The sequence below is a fragment of the Chaetodon auriga genome, chromosome 4 (assembly GCF_051107435.1).
Source record: "Chaetodon auriga isolate fChaAug3 chromosome 4, fChaAug3.hap1, whole genome shotgun sequence".
Classification (NCBI taxonomy): domain Eukaryota; kingdom Metazoa; phylum Chordata; class Actinopteri; order Chaetodontiformes; family Chaetodontidae; genus Chaetodon; species Chaetodon auriga.
This window is the reverse complement of record NC_135077.1, coordinates 9,018,040-9,035,652: the sequence shown is the minus strand read 5'-3', so window position 1 is coordinate 9,035,652 and position 17,613 is coordinate 9,018,040.

Here is a 17,613-nt window from a genome sequence, read left to right as displayed (position 1 = left end):
GTGTGTGTGTGTGTGTGTGTTTGTGTGTGTGTGTGTGTGTGAGAGAGAGAGAGAGAGAGAGAGAGAGAGAGAGAGAGAGAGAGAGAGAGAGAGACAGCCACAGACAGAAGGCAGGTTTTCTTGAACAATAAAGCTGTCTGTTGGTTATTTCTGAGCCCTGGAGAGGAAGCACTACTCCCTGCAGGGTGGGGGAGACGATTCATAGAGCCCCCACCCATCATACACACACACAAACACACTCACACACACACATTGATCAAGAGGTCACACACACACTGACTTTCTTTGAGCCGAAGTCTCTTTCAATATCATGCCCCACCCTTCTTGTACAAGAATTGGTAATTGTGCCGTGGAAGGAATCATCTATTATAAAACTGGGCATTATTCCAGCTCAGTTCTGAATTACTGGGTAACTTTCCTCTTCTGTTGGCTGCACTGCTCACGAACTCTTGATCAAGGTGTGCTGCAGGTCAGCAGATCCTGTCAGGAGTTTGAAGCAGGCGCGGTGTCAGGGGTGGGCCTGACGGGCCTGGGCCCACCAACTTGTACAACTGGCCCACCCTAAATGACGTTTATTTTTAATGATTAAAATCAGCATTTTAATAAAACCCCTTAAAACAAAAACGTTTCCATTTGAAAATAAATAAATAAATAAATAAAAATGCAACACTTATTCGGCTATTGTCACGTGAGGTCTAGTCCAGTCACAGCAGGCCATCAAATTCAAATCCTGGTGCTGTGCCTGGTTTGAAGCAATATTTCATCACAGTTCATGTGTACATTAGCTCTTTACACAGCTTGTTTGTCCATATTAAGAGGCAGCGAGTTGCTGAAGGAATGTGCATGAACACAGATAGCGGTTCTCATACATTTATGCAAGATTATTTTGTTTTATTTCTATGCATACATAGAGAAATGTCTATCAGAGTCAGTACGTTAGACTGGTTAATGTCTAGTTGCGCTAACCTAACTGATGCTATTTAGCTAACGTGAGTCATTTAGTCTGACATTATTAGCATTAAGGTAATTTGAGGTATAGTATGTTATGTTTGTGAAAGGTAGCTTAAAATCTTCCATTTTACATCACTCTCAAAGCCTTATGATCAAATCTCAGGTCAGATATTTCAACTATATTTTAGGCTACTAGCTACAAGCTAACTTCAGCTCAGTTAGTTGCACCTGGCAGGTGGAAATATGTATTAGCAACTAATCTACGTAAGAATAAGTTTGTGTGGCACAATTTACTGATTTGTAAATTACCATTTAGTATTTAATCTGGTTTTAGTTGTCCTGAATCCAGGTGCTAATTAGCTGTCGAGCTAACCCAGGCACGTTCACCCCGGTCAGTATTAAATGTCCTTGTTGAATAAACAAATAATACACCAGGTTAAGTTGAACCCATGAACAGGAGACAACTGACTGGTTCCTTCACTGATAATCTTTGCAGGGTAAAGAGCAGAAAACATGAGAAAGTAGAAAAGAATGACTGCAGCATGTGGTAAGTGGGCATAGGTCAAATACAGGGACGTTCAAGGAGTAAGGTTCAGCTTTATTGTCATTATACAATACAGGATTGCTCAATGAAATGCATGTGTAGCCCCCTCCATGCTTCATACACAGAAAATGTTTAAATAAATATTTGAATATTTTAAATTAGAATAGAATAAAACAATAAAATATAGCAACATATTAATATCCCACCAATGTAGACAGGTGTGTGTGTCTTTGCCTTCTTTTTCTAAAATCAATAATCAGCTTCTTGGTTTTTGCTGACATTTGAGCAGTAGTTTGCTCTCTGTGCACCACGTGCAGGTCTGATGATTGCCTGTGGCTGACGATGGTGGTGTCATCTGCAGTTTTCATAACTCCATGTCGGGGGCTGCAGTCATGGCTGTGCAGGGTTAATAGGACGGGGGGAGAGCACTCATCCCTGGGGGGCTCCGGTGTTGTGCACATGAGTGGATGAGGTGTGCCCACCAATCTGAACACTCTGGGGTCTGTTTGTGAGGAAGTCCAATTATCCAGTTTCAGAGTATGGGACTTAAACTCAGAGTGGTAAACTTACAGTGTGATCAGTTTCATGGGTTCATGGTGGAGATTGTGTTTAATGTTAAGCTGAACTCAACAGTATTCTGATGTAGGTGTTGTTGTTTTCAAGGTGTGTGAAGACTGAGTGGAAGGCAGTGGAGATGGGATCCTCCATGGATTTGGTGAGGGTCCAGGCTGGCTGGGATCTTATCTTTGATGTGCTGGAGATCCAGTTTTTCAAAGTACTTCATCAGAATGGGGGTGAGTGGCACAGGCCGTGAGTCGTTTAGACTGGACACTGCAGACTTTTTAGGTACACAGTGGTGGCTTTCTTAAAGCAGGTGGGGACACTCTCCTGTGACAGTGACATGTTAAAAATATCAGTAATAGCATCAACTAGCTGATTGGCACAGTTTTAGTGAGCGACCAGGGATGTTATCAGGCCCAGCGGCTTCACTCATGGTCACTCTCAGCTGAGTTCTTCTCACACTCACTGTGGATGCTGACAGTGGCTGTGTTAGGATCTGCTCACCTGTCTGTCCCTTCGTGTTATTTGTCTGTCTGTCTGTTCCCTTGTCTGTCTGACACTGGGCGTGGTCTCCTACACTCTCCCACCTAATCACCTGCACACCTGCTGCTCATCAGACTCATCAGACCAGCAGTATAAAGCCAGTAAGTCTGGCTTTCTTCACCTCTGGTTGCCAGTTTGTTGTGATCCCTTCTGTGTTGAGCATTTTCTCCATGTGAGTATCTATTGGACAATCTTCTAAATAATATATCTAGCCCATTCACCAGGGCTGTGTTCCATGGAGCACCTTCTTGATGTCGGCTTTCAGTCTCACTTCGGCGGTGTTGTATGTTTCCTTGTCACCTGACCGCTTTTTTTGGCCCTGGATGTATGATGCAACTGATGATGTATGTTCCTCTAGATTGGTGTGTTTTTGTGGGTGGTGGCATCTCTGAACATTTGCCAGTCTGTGCACTCAACAGTCCTGTGGAGCTGCTGTAGCTTCATCTGTCCACACTAAATCTTGTTTCTGATGGTTTGATTCTGTTTGGCAGGAGAAGCATAGAAATGTGGTCTGATTGTCCAAAGTGGGGGCAGGTGAGGGCTCCATGGCTGCCAACAATGTTTGTGTAAACATGGTCCAGGGTATTGCTTCCTGTGGTCGGTGTGAGGATATGTTAGTGAAATTTATGGTTCATGATTGGACCAGGTCTCTGTAAAGATGAGAGCACAGCAGCCTGAGCCTTATTTCATCCATTTTATTTACCTGCAACCATTCATTGGCCAGGAGTGGGCTTGGGCGGTAGTGGAGTGGTGTTCAGTCTGAGCTGTGTTAGCTCAGCTCTTAGCCTGGCTCTCTTCCCTCTCTTGCACCGCTTGCAATGGCGTAGATGTTGTGAGTAGTGATGGTCTCAAGGTCAATTTTGAGGGGGCTATACACACAGTGCCATTTTATATACTTCCAGGTAGTGGCTTAGACTGGACTGGTTGCACATGCAGACTTGCCAGCCTGTCCCGATTTGTCTAAAAAAGCAACCAGTCATTTAAAAAAAAAGAAAAAAACTCCACACTCAATTTAACCTCCTACTTTCTTCAAATATTTTTTTGAAGTTAACTTGGCATGTATAGCTAAATGCCTGGGAGGTGCAGAGTGGAGCATATTTTTTTTTCTAATTACAAAAGATTCTTCAAGAAGGTGGTTGTCATGCTTGTCTCCTGGCAAAACGTCTCACTCGAAACAGATTTGTTTTCAGTTAAGTGAACAGATTGGGTTTGGACCGAAGACCTATTTGTTGAAGCGATTTTGACATTGATCTGGGATTTCTTTCATTACATGGCAGGTTTTCCAGTCCATATATACTACTTCAAAATGATCAACTTCAGCACTGACTGAAGCAATTTGAGACAAAACTGAAGTGAAGAAATGTCTTGGCTTAACACCAAGGTGTTAAGATAAGACTTTATTGATCCCACGCTGGGGAAATTCACATGTTACAACAGTGTCTTTGTACTATTGCACAATAAAAATATAGAATATTGCACAGATGTAATGGATATTAGTGTATGTTGACATAAATAATGGAGAAGTGCAAGATGTAGGTTTGTGATGTGAAACGGCATCGACAGTGTTACATTAAATGACGCTGGACTGAAGGACCTGCTGTAGTGTTCCCTCTTACACCGTGGATGCAGCAGTGTGTTTGGTGCTGAAAGGGATTTTCATTTTCACCTTCAGCTTTCACAAATGCAAAAATTCTATATTTGTTATTATCTTTCAGTTACACGCATAGCTTAGCATGCGCAAATAGCTTAAAAACAGAGGACACAAGTGAAACCTGTAGCAGCAGAGGTCAAGCAGCCATATGGTTTTGCAGTAAAAACAAATGAAAAAACATACGAATACCAATAAAATATGGGAAATAAACATGCATGGTGATTTTTCTTTCATCATTTAAGTAAACACGTTAAAGGTGCTCTGTGGGTAGAAATTTACTGTCGAAAATGCAACAACTTCAAAACGTTGTTCTGTGAATAGTTGAATTCATCATTATGGAAACTGCCTCTCCAGCATTTTGTGCACAATTTTAAGATAGTCTTGACTGACAAAACTACTGAATTGTCACATAAATTCAGGTGAGCACTGATAAATCTTCTCATATCGTCCTTTCTCTAAACCATTAGTCACAGTTCATTCTGACACACGGATGTTTCGGTCTCTGCTCCCCTCAGTGTGTACTCAGTGTGTAGGTCTGAGATGTAGGAATCAGTACGTGGTGTAAAGCCTCCTGTTGTGGCTCTCACTTAAGTTGAATCAGGTCCATCATTTGTCAATGAAAGATTGATCCTTTATGTATAAACTTTTATGATTGCATGAACAGCTCCTCCCCGCACAGTGTGTGCAATAATAACTGAGGAACATCAGCTGCTTTTTGTCTGTGTATGTATGCACTGTTACATTCTTTATCGGGGTGGATTGATTCCCTGTCAGGTTGATTTCATACCTCAATTAGAGGTATTAGAAATACCGCTACAAGGCAAACTCACTCTCAGTGACAAGCCAGACACACACACACACACACACACACCCAGCCTGCTCTGATTCTCCCCATACACCTGTACTGGGAAAATTTGGACGCCAGAGGAATTTTGGAGCCCAGCTGAGTTTTTGAAGGAGGTGCAGCCGGTGAAATAAGCAGATCTGAACAATTACAGTGTTTGTTCTTACAGTATAATGTGTGCAGTTACGCCATACTGCCTGTCTGCCTGTGGTGAATTCAGAGACAGAGATGTGATTGTTCCCCAGGAAGACGTTAATATAGTATAACATAGCTCAGAGTGAGAGTCACCTGCCATTATTACACAAACACACGCACACACAGAGTATTCATTCAACGTGATGGAACTCACTGATTATAATCTCACTCTGTCACAGGTATATTCTATGGTAGCCATTTGTGTAGGAGCCAAAGCTCCACACAGCTGTCTCTCAACTGTCAGATAAGGCTGGAAACCATCCAGATATCATTTTCTTACATTCTCAGAAATTCATTATCATTCATTATCTCTTCATTTATGAGTGTCACTCAATCTGTTTAATAGCTCCTATGACAGACTGAAGTGGAACACACACTCGCCGATTTCTTGCACAACGTTTTGTGTCTGTCTTTGAGCTTCTACTTGTTTTCCTGATAATTTGGCAGCCTGTCTTCCTTGCATGTCTGCCAGTGGAAAACATCAGTCTAGAATAAAATAGAAAATAATGATATGGAGACTGGTGGAGCACAAAGAGAAAGGTGTGTCTGTCTGTCGGCAGGTTATGATGCGTTTTGGTATTGTCAAGTGGAAGATTTTATGTCATGAGCTGGAAAGAAAATATGTGTGTTTTGTTTTTGTTTTTTTTCCCCAAATACAGTCTGAAGAGAAGTGCTACTATCTTGTTGGTGTTGCAGACAAATGCAACTAATGTTAAAGTGTGTGAGAGTCCACACACACAAGCAGTGGAGGCTGTGAAGGTGTAGAAGGCAGGTTGAGCTACCTGGCCAAACCAAAGCTGACTCTCCCAAAGCATTGTTCAGTGTGCCAAAACATCCAATCTGTCATCCAGTTAGTTTTACCTGTGAGTGTGTGCGTGCGCGTGTGTGTGTGTGTGTCGCCAACAGCGTGCCCCCTCAGGGAATGTCCAACCGAGTGATAATTATGGTTTGTCTTTTATAGCTCTGTCTGAACACGCCTCTGTGCCCGCAGGTCACACCCTGGACACAGGGGTTGTGTGTCTGTGTCTGTGCGTTGTGTGTGTTTTTTACTTTGGTTGTGGGGACATAAATACATCTACATTTTGAGGACTCCCCTTCCTTATGGGGGCAAAACACAAGTCCCCATGACATAAGTCAATACATTTTAGGGTGGAGACTTAAGTTAAGGTTAGATTTGGGCAGGTAGGGCTTGTGCTTGCCGTTTGGGTAAGTCTCCGGTCTCTATGTAGTGTCCTCAAAAGTGATGGAAGTGTGTGTGTGTGTGTGTGTGTGAATGGTTGTGCCAGCTGTGTGGGTTGTTGTTTGACTCACTGCCCCAGTTTGTGTCCTTGCTGTTTTACAATGGGGATTTTTATGAATGCTGGCAGCATGGCTGCATGGAGGGCAACATCCGTCTGACTGTCTGTCTGTCTGTCTGTCTGTCTGTCTGTCCGTCCACCACTTTGGTCCAGACTGAAATATCTCAACAACTATTCAGAAATTGACCTGAAATATCATACAGACATTCATGGCGGCATCGCCATGTGAAAAAAACAGTTTAACTAACCTTTTTTCTTTATTTTTATGACCACATTCCTGCTAAACTAAAAACATTCCCATCAGCCTCTGCTGTAACTTTGTGTTTTAGTGTTAATTAGCAAATGTCTGCATACTAGCATAGTAAACTGAGATGGTTGGAGTCATACCTGATGAACATCAGCATGCCTACATTATTCACAGGCTCATAGGGCTGCCAGCATGGCTGTGGATGATGTAGACGTAGATAATGACCACATTGGAGACGCACAGATATACAGTGTATGTCTTTGTTTTGTTCAGAAGTGAAAAGAAGTAAAATTAATATAAGCAACAATATATTATCATAGAGCCTAGTGTGATAATCATGACTGCCTTTACACACGCTTTCATTCTTTTCATATTAGCCTCACATCATGCAGCTGTCAAAATGATTATGTAGACACTTACAAGTGGTATTTACATCCTCCTGTTCACATTTTTTAAAAGAGTGTAAATGTTTTGTGTCACTTCATAGTTAGAGCTGTTCAATCAAGGTCTGTCAGGAAGCTTTCTGGGATATTTGGAATTAATCTATTCAGCTTCTTGAGGGTGATGAAAGTTCTCATCAACCACATGTTTATAGTGGGTGTCATACTGTGTGTGTGCGCACAGAGAGACACATTTGTGAGTCTGGGCTTTGTAGTATGAATGAATAAACTATGAATAAGTATTCTGTTGTGGATTTGTTGCATGTATAGCTGCCTAACCCTGCATGTGCTCTCCTTTAATTTCCTTTAATTACAATGGACAATTGAAATCACAGCAAAAGAGTTCCACCATGATGGGATTATATTCACTGAAATGAGGTTGGAATTGTGAGATCTGCTGTGTGCGTAATGTAAACTGCTGCGTGCCATTTCACGGATGAAATAAATAAAACTCCGTTCAGATGCAGCTCTCGCATCGAAACTAAACCAACCGTGACAGCAGTTGACAGCTCGATTAATCTGCCCACAAACAACCGAGAGAAGGAGGCGGGCTGGTGGTGCCTGGCAGCCTCGCTGTGTTTAGTCTTTTGGTAACCTTAGATCAGTGGAAAACCTGTTGTTCCCCATCACGCCCTACAACAACAACCTTGATTTTGAGAAATCGTTTTTGCCCATGTTGAGGTGACGCCACAGCCAGTTGGGAGCAAACCAGACAATTTCAACCAACATTCAGCATGTGGTGATTACCGGTGATTGACTGTGCAGGCCTGGTTCATCTCACGTATATTTACAGAATAGCTTATGATACTTAAAGATCAGCATCCAGCAAATGATTTGTTTGCAGAACATGGAGAGAACTAAATGAGAAGAGTTTTGACAGTGTGGTACGCAGAAATGATTGTGTTAGCTGGAAAGTTAGGATCAGAGTGCCAAGAGTGAGAAGAAATTCGCCAATAGAAGGTGACACAGACAAAATATCTAACAATATATCTTATACAGACTTCTCATCTGCTTATTTACCTACCCACCAGCAGCTCCTGTCGTGCAGAGGAATGACGGTCTTAACATGTTTTCAGAGGCTTGTGGTTCCAGTGAAATCTTGCCTGATATCTGCCTTCTGTCAGTCCCTCTGTTTTCCATGGAACTGCATTCACGCATTACTTTTCTACACTGCTTATTTTTGAGAATGCTATGAGGCTTTCAAGCACTCTCACATCAGGCCAGGTTTATTGTGTTATTGGCAAGGTGATGCAAAGATGAAACCATAGATTTGCTTAAAACCATCTGTCTTTATATTTTTAACTCAATATTTGTTGTGGATCTGATGATAACATGCATGGATGATCTGGACTCCACCGACAGCAGATAATGCAAACTTTGTTGTGACTCCCCTGACAGACTCATCTCTGTGGTCGACAATAAAATAGTAAGTGCTCGCTGTTGCATGAAAGGCAGAAGAGTTAAATGTAATCTAATCTTTGTCACTGCAAACATGCTTAGACCGACAGGAACCACAGAATAGGACATGCAGGAGAGAGTCTGAAGTGTGCTTGTGTTTCATCTTGGTGATGTTTGGGTCTGACCCAGCCCAGTGCTGGTATGTCTGTCTTTGTGCCTTTAGGAGTAAAATGTTTCACATAAGAACAGCTAATGGAGTCGTCTGTCTGTGATTTGCCCAATCATGACTGGCATTTTAAATAGTAATAATAACAATATTTATTTATAGATCACTCTTCCAAATCAGTGCTTCACAGGAGGCGTTAAATTCAAATCAATAAGTTATAAGATTGATTACATAATGTAATCAAATGGATTTTATATCAAAAAATCAAGCAACTCCGGCCATCTAAGATCAAAAAGACAAAGAAAGTTGCTCTGCAGCAATTGTCATCAAGCCATCAAACCTGTACTCGTCGTCACACGGGATGATAATGCTGTAATGATTGCTTTGGTCCATTGGCTTGAAGATGTCATCTATGATTCCAAGTGTCTTCCTCGTGGAACACACGTCTTCATTTGATGGCCATTTGTCACATTGTACACTGACAAAAGGCTTCTACTTCTACTGTACTGTTTGCTGTTGCTTTATTCTTTGAAATAATCTTAAATCAAGAAATAATAACGCTCTCAAACAGCCCGGCCTCCTGTCTGTCACCTCCTCTCCCCCAGGGACACGTTTTAGTATTTGCATTGTGTCGGTGAAGAACGTTGTCTGTGTGCGTGTGTCTACCTGTTTTTTTTGTGCTTCTGTGTGTGTGTGTGTGTGTGTGTGTGTGTGTGTGTGTGTGTGTGTGTGCCAGTGCCAATGCCAATGCCACCACCTTCACCTCTGGCCATGTTCACACACGCACACACATATGCACATCATTTTACAGTGACTATAGCGTGAGCCACCATTTGTCGTCATTGTGAAAGAAATGAAAATGAAATCCTGTATTTAGATTTAAGGTCAAAAGGGTCATAAATAGATGCAGTGCTTTCTTGATGTCTGGCACAAAAAGGATAATTAAACTGCAGTTTTATTAAAAAAAGAAAAAAAAAATCTCCCTTTGACACAAATATTCTGCCAGATGCTTTGATTTAGTCAAGTTAATGTTTTACCTATAAATCATCAATATGTACTAATGTCATACACTTTAAATAGGACTACCTTTATCCTGTGCATCACATCTCATTTTGTATTTGTCCATTATAACTTTATTCCTCGAGTCAGAAGAATGCCTAAGGTGTGTTTTGAATCATGCATGGACTACAGTTTGTTGTGTATATTATTCTTTTTTCTTATGTATTTTTTTTTTTTTAATCTATTCTGGAGTGTGCTAATGGCGGGACACTATAGTGAAGAGGGGACTCCTGTCAGACATTATAAAATAAGCTCAAATACTGTGCCTCAGAGAGATTTTAGCATGGGCATGATGTACAGTCAACCGCCCAAATGTCCCCTGTTGGTTCCCCAATCCATGAAAATGACAGCGAGGTACACGGCAGAATAGGAAAAAAGTTCAGACACACACCTGTTATTCTAGTTTTGCTTTCTTTTCTCTTTCACTGGAAGTTGCTTGTGGTTGATAACATAACATTACATCATTGTTCAGTCAATCAAGATAAACGACTGTTAACAACAGAAGCCTAGACTAGTCATCTGCCCTGTTGTTATGAAGTTAAAGATGCTAATCAATTATGCTAGTATTGGTTTTAATTATAGGTACAGGACTAGCAAAGTTCTCATAATGTTGAGTGTGGCTGTTTTTAGCCATGCTAGCAGAAATGCTAGCATGGCCACGTCTGTCATTGAAAATTAATTAGAGTTGTGCATGTAAGCGATAGAGCAGTCTCTGCTAGCTACACCAGCAGCCACATTCGGAATCTGCACCAAACTATGCATTGTGGTAATACAGCAGCTAGTTTTCTTTGTCATGATTTTAAATTTATTGACCATAATTTTCTTATTAGAGTCTACAGTGAGATGTAAAAAGAGTTGCAGACACAACCCCATCTCCCCGTTGATACCTGGAAATGGAAAGACTGACGACATCTCATTATTCATACAGTTTATTTTGTCTGATGCAGTTAATTACCGAACCAGGACGTTCTCCGTGTTGTACGCTTAATGTGGCTCTTAACTGAGGTCTTAATTTGAGTCTCAAATGTGCGGTCATATTTAAAAACTAAACGGCAGTGATGCTGTTGTAACCTGCTTGAGTGGCAGCCCGAGTGTGTTTTCTAATTCCTCTTCCTTGGAACAGTAACCAGTTTTGTGAGTGGGGTTGCGCAGAAGCCCACATGATATAGCACATTCCACCTAAAACAAATATACACACAAGAGACGCTTGTAAAGGTCAATACTCGCACGCACACACGCACAAAGATTAATAGTAACTGCAATGACTGCAGAGTCTTATGATTCCCTACATTCTTCCTGATAAAGTACCTGTGGAATCAGAGAACAATAAAATGTCTTCTATCACACGCCAGCACACACAGACCTGTTGGACAAGCAAAACTCACTGAGGATGAGGTTGGTGGAGCTGTCGTGCAGTCAGAGGTCAGCGTCCATGGCCTGTTGACGCTGAGGACCTTGTTTTCTTCCAGAGCACAGCCAACAGAGTCCCAAATTCATATTATGTAGTGATTGTCAGCAGGTTTTTAGTATAAAGAGTGTTCACACTGGAAAAGTGATAAGACTGTATCCCTTGGCCTCAGCCACCGTTCTTTACAATGAACACCACAGTGTGTGACCTGGGCTGAGGACAGCAGGAGGACACTGAGGTCATGTCCTCAGTATTTTTTCTGGGAATCTGGGGGAAGGTTAGCAACCGAGGGGGAGGGGTAAAAGGGCAGGAGAGTTAACATAAACAATAACATGTAATGAGTATCGCTGATTCCTTCATTTCATGGAGGAGTTTCGTGCCCAAATTTGTAGAGAGATGACAAAAGAGGGGAGAAAGAGAGATAGAGGAAGTGATGCAAAACAAAGGCCCGCAGCTGGACTTGAAGCGGGGACACTGCAGTTCGTGGTCTGGCCACCATATAATGCCAACTTCAAATGTCATGATGGTGTTTGAATATTAATGAGAAATGTCAAAGAGTTATACCATTGATGAGAACTAAATTAATACGTTTTCCAATAGAAAACTAGTTGTTTGCTTTTTGACTTTCTACTGATAAAATAAAATAAGAACAATTGGAAGCAACTGCATCATTTTATCAAATGTTTTCAAGTCGAAATAATTTAAAATTATACTTGGCAAAAATGTTGTTTAATCTCATGTAGATAACCAATACTGGATTGGAGATTTATTTAATTAAAAAAAGATGCCCTTCAGAAATTTCAGGCATGGAGTCTCTCCTTCAGTGTTTCTTACATTCTGAGTACGGCTGTGAGCCTTCAAAGCTAAACTGTTGTGATATAAGCCCCAATGCATGATGTTCACTTAAATAACAGCTTAAGAGTGATTTCAGCATACGATCCCTTAATGACTAAATGCCATCAAATTAGCTGTGAAGTCTACATGTGTGAGCGTTTGTGCGAGTGTTTGCATGTGCACGTAAATGAACTTGTTGGCACTTTACAGCTGATGAACTCTGACCTGTAGTCCTGCTGAGCTCAATGTGCTGAAAAGTTAAAGTCCTTCCTACTTAAAGATTTAGCCAGTGGGTGCTCACTCTGCATCGTGTGTGCATGCTGGCTCATGCATGTCCTTCCACAGAAAGAGAGAGAGAGAGAGACAAATGAACAATCCACGGTGTGGGAGTGATGCGAGTGTGAAAACTTCTGGCCTAAAATCCCAAAACTGTCATCGCTCATGTCTGCAGAAACTATGTCTGCAGGATGTCTTGGTGCATGTGTGTCTACGTGCAGATATAATGTATGATACATATATACATGTCACATGTAACCCTGAGCGTGTTATATAAAGCACCACCAGTCATCCCTTATCATACAAGTATGCAGTAACGCATGACAGCAGGCAAAAAGAAAACACAAGGAAAGAAGAATGTGACTGTAGGTGGTCATCAGCAGCCTCGAATAGGTGTTGCGAAAAGTAGGACTGAATGTGATATTAGTGGATGGAAACAAGAGTGAGAAAACATGAAGTGGTTCACCCAGATCATAAAAAATAACGCAGCTATTTTCCCCGATTATCTCTTGTAATCCTTTGTGAGTTTTGCTTGATTTGTTTTTTTTAATGTCTCGCCCGATGCGCGGAGAGAATTTAATTTTTGCTGCTCAGAGTGTTTAAAAAGTTAATCAAAACCAAAGGTTTTTCCAGAGAAAATGTCTCAGTAAGTTAGGTAGGTCTCTGCCTAGGGCGGTCTGAATCTGATGTTTCGGTTTTATCATTGTAGAGGAACGCAAGACAGACAGATTAGAAATTGAGCGTTTGTGCCTGTTTGGTAATTTCCTGACTCAGAATTCTGGGGAAATTTTGCCTGCGTGGGTTTGCATTGGGTTTTTGCACAATGATTTACAGACCCTAATATGCACATTTTTTTTCTTTCTTTCTTTCTTTTTTTTTTAAAGAAAACAGTCCAAAGGTGTTTATATTTTGTCTACCTGATATGTATCTACTTAGATGGGTTTGAATTTGATGCTCTGATGTGATAGAAAGCAAAGACTGAGTCAGATTTGAAATTGATCTTATTTTAAAAATGTGCCATGTGTGTCAGGTCTTCTAGAGATGGTCACCTCTATCAAATATATTAAAATTCTGTCCATATTTCAGACATCAGATACTGTTCTACCCATTCCCAGAGATTTTGTAATGCTAGTCTACCACACCCAAGAACCACTTTTAGCAAAATGACACACCTGGTATGTGACTTATGTAATGTAAATTAGTTAATTATTGTTCCTCTCTATATGTTCACAGTGTACTGTTGATTCAGGTACATTTTGTTCCACAAGTCATTTTTGACAAAGAAACACAGTTACAGTGACTTATCCGGCCCGACCAGCCCACCATCACACTCCCATCCTGCACTATAAGACATCACCACGTCTCATGCTCCACTTGTCATGCAGATGGAGTTGGCTAAGCCTGAGCGGATGTGTGTTCAGACTTGAAAGACTTACACCTACACTAATATAGAAACCATCCATGAAATAACAGCTGTCATATCATCACTGCCTTGTTTCAACAGCGAGCTCTGCAGCAGCGCCTAGACAGGACTTTAATGACAGATGCCAACATGTGTGTCTGTGTGTGCATGCGTGTGTGTGTTAGGTTTGGATTTTGCATCAACTTTTTTTTCTTCACAAAAATAGGGAGTAGGAGTTCATTATCCTAAGCTCTTTGCGTCTTTGAGCTTTTCCACATGTGGAGAGGACTTGAGAAAAACCACCTAAAGCCTAAAAAAGCAATATAAGAGAAACATAAAATAACAGAGTATTATACAGAGCTTCTGCGGCGTAATGCATGTCTTTCGGATGGTAAGAACATTTAACACAAAAATATTAAAGAATTCATGAAATGCACCATGTAAGTAGATGATAATGCAAAGTGAATTCAGTGAACAAGGTGTGCTGTGCTCCGGTGTGTTACTTTCTAAATCAGCTCAACTGCAGAAACAATGCTTTGTTAAACTTGCAATTTACCGTGGCCCCCTGCCAAAGATGTAAGAAGGTGTTCGCTGGAATTACTTTTGAGGCGTCCTGATGACAGATTTTAATGGACATCTGCCAGCCGATCCTCCAGCAGGTATTAACTGTAGCTACCGAGCAGAGCTGCACCGCATTGTTTGTTGTACATGTCAGTGAAAATGTACGAGCATGTGTGCCAGTGTAAGAAAACATGGACGGAGAAGAGAATAAGAAGCGAGTGGCTAAAAAATTTTCAGTGTCAAGTCAAGTCAGAGTGTATTATCACCTTTATACCACGGCTACTTACCAGATCAAATACTGAAGCTGTGTGCAAATCCAAATCAGATTGTTTTTCATCAGTTTAACACAAGATTAGCTCAACTTCACCAGTGAGAAATACAGCTGCATGGGTTGCATCTTTGAGCATGAGGGTGCAGAAAGTCTCCAAAACCAAACTCCCAGCAGCTGTGATGAATCATCATCTGACCAAAGTTTTATGGCTAACCTGTTAGCAATTGTCCATCAGAGCAACATGGACATTTAAAGTCCTCTTTCTGGCCACTTGATGAAAGCGAGTCCATCATTTACTCAGCCTTTAATTGGTTCACCGAATCTCTAAAAACCCATGCTACACCACCTGCTCGCCACCAAGTAACCGAACGACACAGTTAGCGATTAGCTGGTGGACGGAGTGGAGCATTTAGTCCCTAAAGAGACAGATATTCCCCTCAGGAGATGGTGGGGACCAATAACAAAGCTAAAAGAGGGTGAATGCTGGTCTTACATTCATCAGGTGGCCAGAAACACAACTCTGCTGCCCCTGGTGATGAAGAATATCACTTTAAGTCATGTTTTGGGAAAAGGGTTCTGGGGACAGAGTGTATTTGAACTGAGCAACCAAACAGATATATCCCTCCCTTCAGTGCTCCTTAAGAAACTCCGCCCACCAATTATATAGACACACAATGCCAAGGAAACAACATCAACACGTGGGCTAGCTGACCACAAGAGAAATAAGAGCGTCTGCCACCCGAGGGAAAGTTAGCCTCAGTAAGATCACGCAGGTGAAGACGTGTAATTCCAAGGAAAAGAAGGTGAGGTCTGCTGTGGCAAGTGAAATATTTGTATACCAAGTTAGTAATATCTCTGATGCTATTTACATCTCAACAGTATCATGCCATCTTCCCGTGGGCGAGAATGTGGAAGAGTAACTAACAGAAGCAGAGGTCAGAGTGCAGCTGTTCCCCTGCTGCTGATTGGCTGCAATAGTGTTGTGTGGTTGGGTCCAAGCAACTTTGTTTGTTTCCCATTTACAGATCCTGGGCTGTGTATGAAAAACTTATTTTTTTTCAGTACACGCACATAAAGGACAGCTAGTTTGACAAAAAAGTGACTCGGCGACTGCATCTTTAATTCAGTGTTAATACCAAAATGTTGCACAATGGATCTTTGACTGGATCTGTGGTGTAAAGCATAAATATTGTTATTAAGGTTACATGCAGTTTAACCTACCATAAGCACTGATTTAGATCAGTAACTCAGGTTGACAGGAACTGTGTTTGAGGTGTGCTGAAACATAATTTTAATGTGTACCTGTCAGCCAATCAAAATTTTCTATAGTGTTGAGTGAAACATGATGCACACAAAATTATATAATCTCTGTTTCACTCTGTGCTCTGTAATTGTCTCTCCCTTCACAGTAATGCAGTTGTGGAAAGAGCTTGTTTGTCACGCCCACATCCTTCTACACACACACACACACACACAGCGGACTGGCACCTGCTATCAATCTCCTACATTATTAATGACTGTAATAACTGAATAAACTCTGGCCTAAGTATTCAAATATGAGTACTTAGCAGAGGGAACACAAAAATTGCAGCCTGATTGTAGACAGACGCTTCTACTCTGTGTGCGTGTTCACCTCGGTGTCAATGCCTGTCTGCATTTCACAAGTTCACAGACTTGTGAGCACCACTTTCTGTGCACCAATTATGTTTGACAACATATGACATTGCTACCACTACTGTGCAAATCAGAAAAAAGCTCAAACTTTATGCCACTCTGTATTTCTACACTAATGCATTTCAAGAGTCAGCTGCTGTACTTTTCACTCCACTACATTTATTTTACTAATTACTTTGCAGAATCAAACTTTGCAATAAACTTATGCATTCTAATAAAATCCAATGCAACTGCTCTGCTATAAAATTTTATGATGCTCATACTGTTCAGTTTTTGCTGACACGGACATAAAGAGGTGTTAGTTACGTTTAGCGCTGAGGTCATAGTGTTGGTGTTGTACTGGACTGCTGTACATTCAGAGGTGTTTCTATTGGACTGTATGTGACAAAAAGAAAAAAAAGAAAGAAAGAAAGACCACTCAATATGTAAATTACACATTTCTGACAATATCATCAAAACCTGAACATTATCAGCTTCATAAAGGTAGATGTCATGGCAGGGCTGTTGGATTGGATTAGGTATTCCTAATAAAGAGGCCACTGAGTGTATGTCGAGGCCATTTCACAGGCTACAACATGTTAAAACGACCCAGGTCGTATACAAATTAATTAAAATCTGCTTCCTGCCAAAAGTCAATTGTTGCTTACCCAGCAGTGCATCAGTACAGCCCCACATTTGTTGGTAATATTTGTGTATTTTTACTCAATTGCAATACTATTTTCTTTGGTATTGTTCTCCAGTGCTTCTGGCCAGTGAGCAACAAAAGGATTTGAATAATCTCTTTTAATCAACGTCAAACACCACAGTGCAGACTGTGCACACCCAACTTGCCTCTCTGGGCTCACAGCAGCATCCTGCTGCTGCTCATGTTCCTCTGAGTCCGTTGCGCTCACAGCTGTCCCTCCTAAAACGAGGTCAGGCAGGAACTAAAATCACTCCAACGCAAAAAGGGACAGGAAATAGCAGCTTCAAAGCCATGCATGTAAATACTGAAATAAAATAATAGTTAAAGTGCTATGAAATTGCAGTGTGTAATTTTTTTTCCTGCTAATCCAAAATAATATATACTTCCCACAGTACACTGCACGGTTTAAAAAGCAACATGAATCCGTATGATAAACTAAAGTCATTTAAAAAAAACAAACAAACAAAAAAAAACCTTGTGTTTGTGCATGTTAAGTCTGAGAATGTGTAGGATTGATGTATCTGTCAAATTTGATGTCCGGTTTGATTTATTTGTCTAATCTGAGGTTGTACAGAAGGTTGAACCAAGTTTCCTTGCAGAAGGAA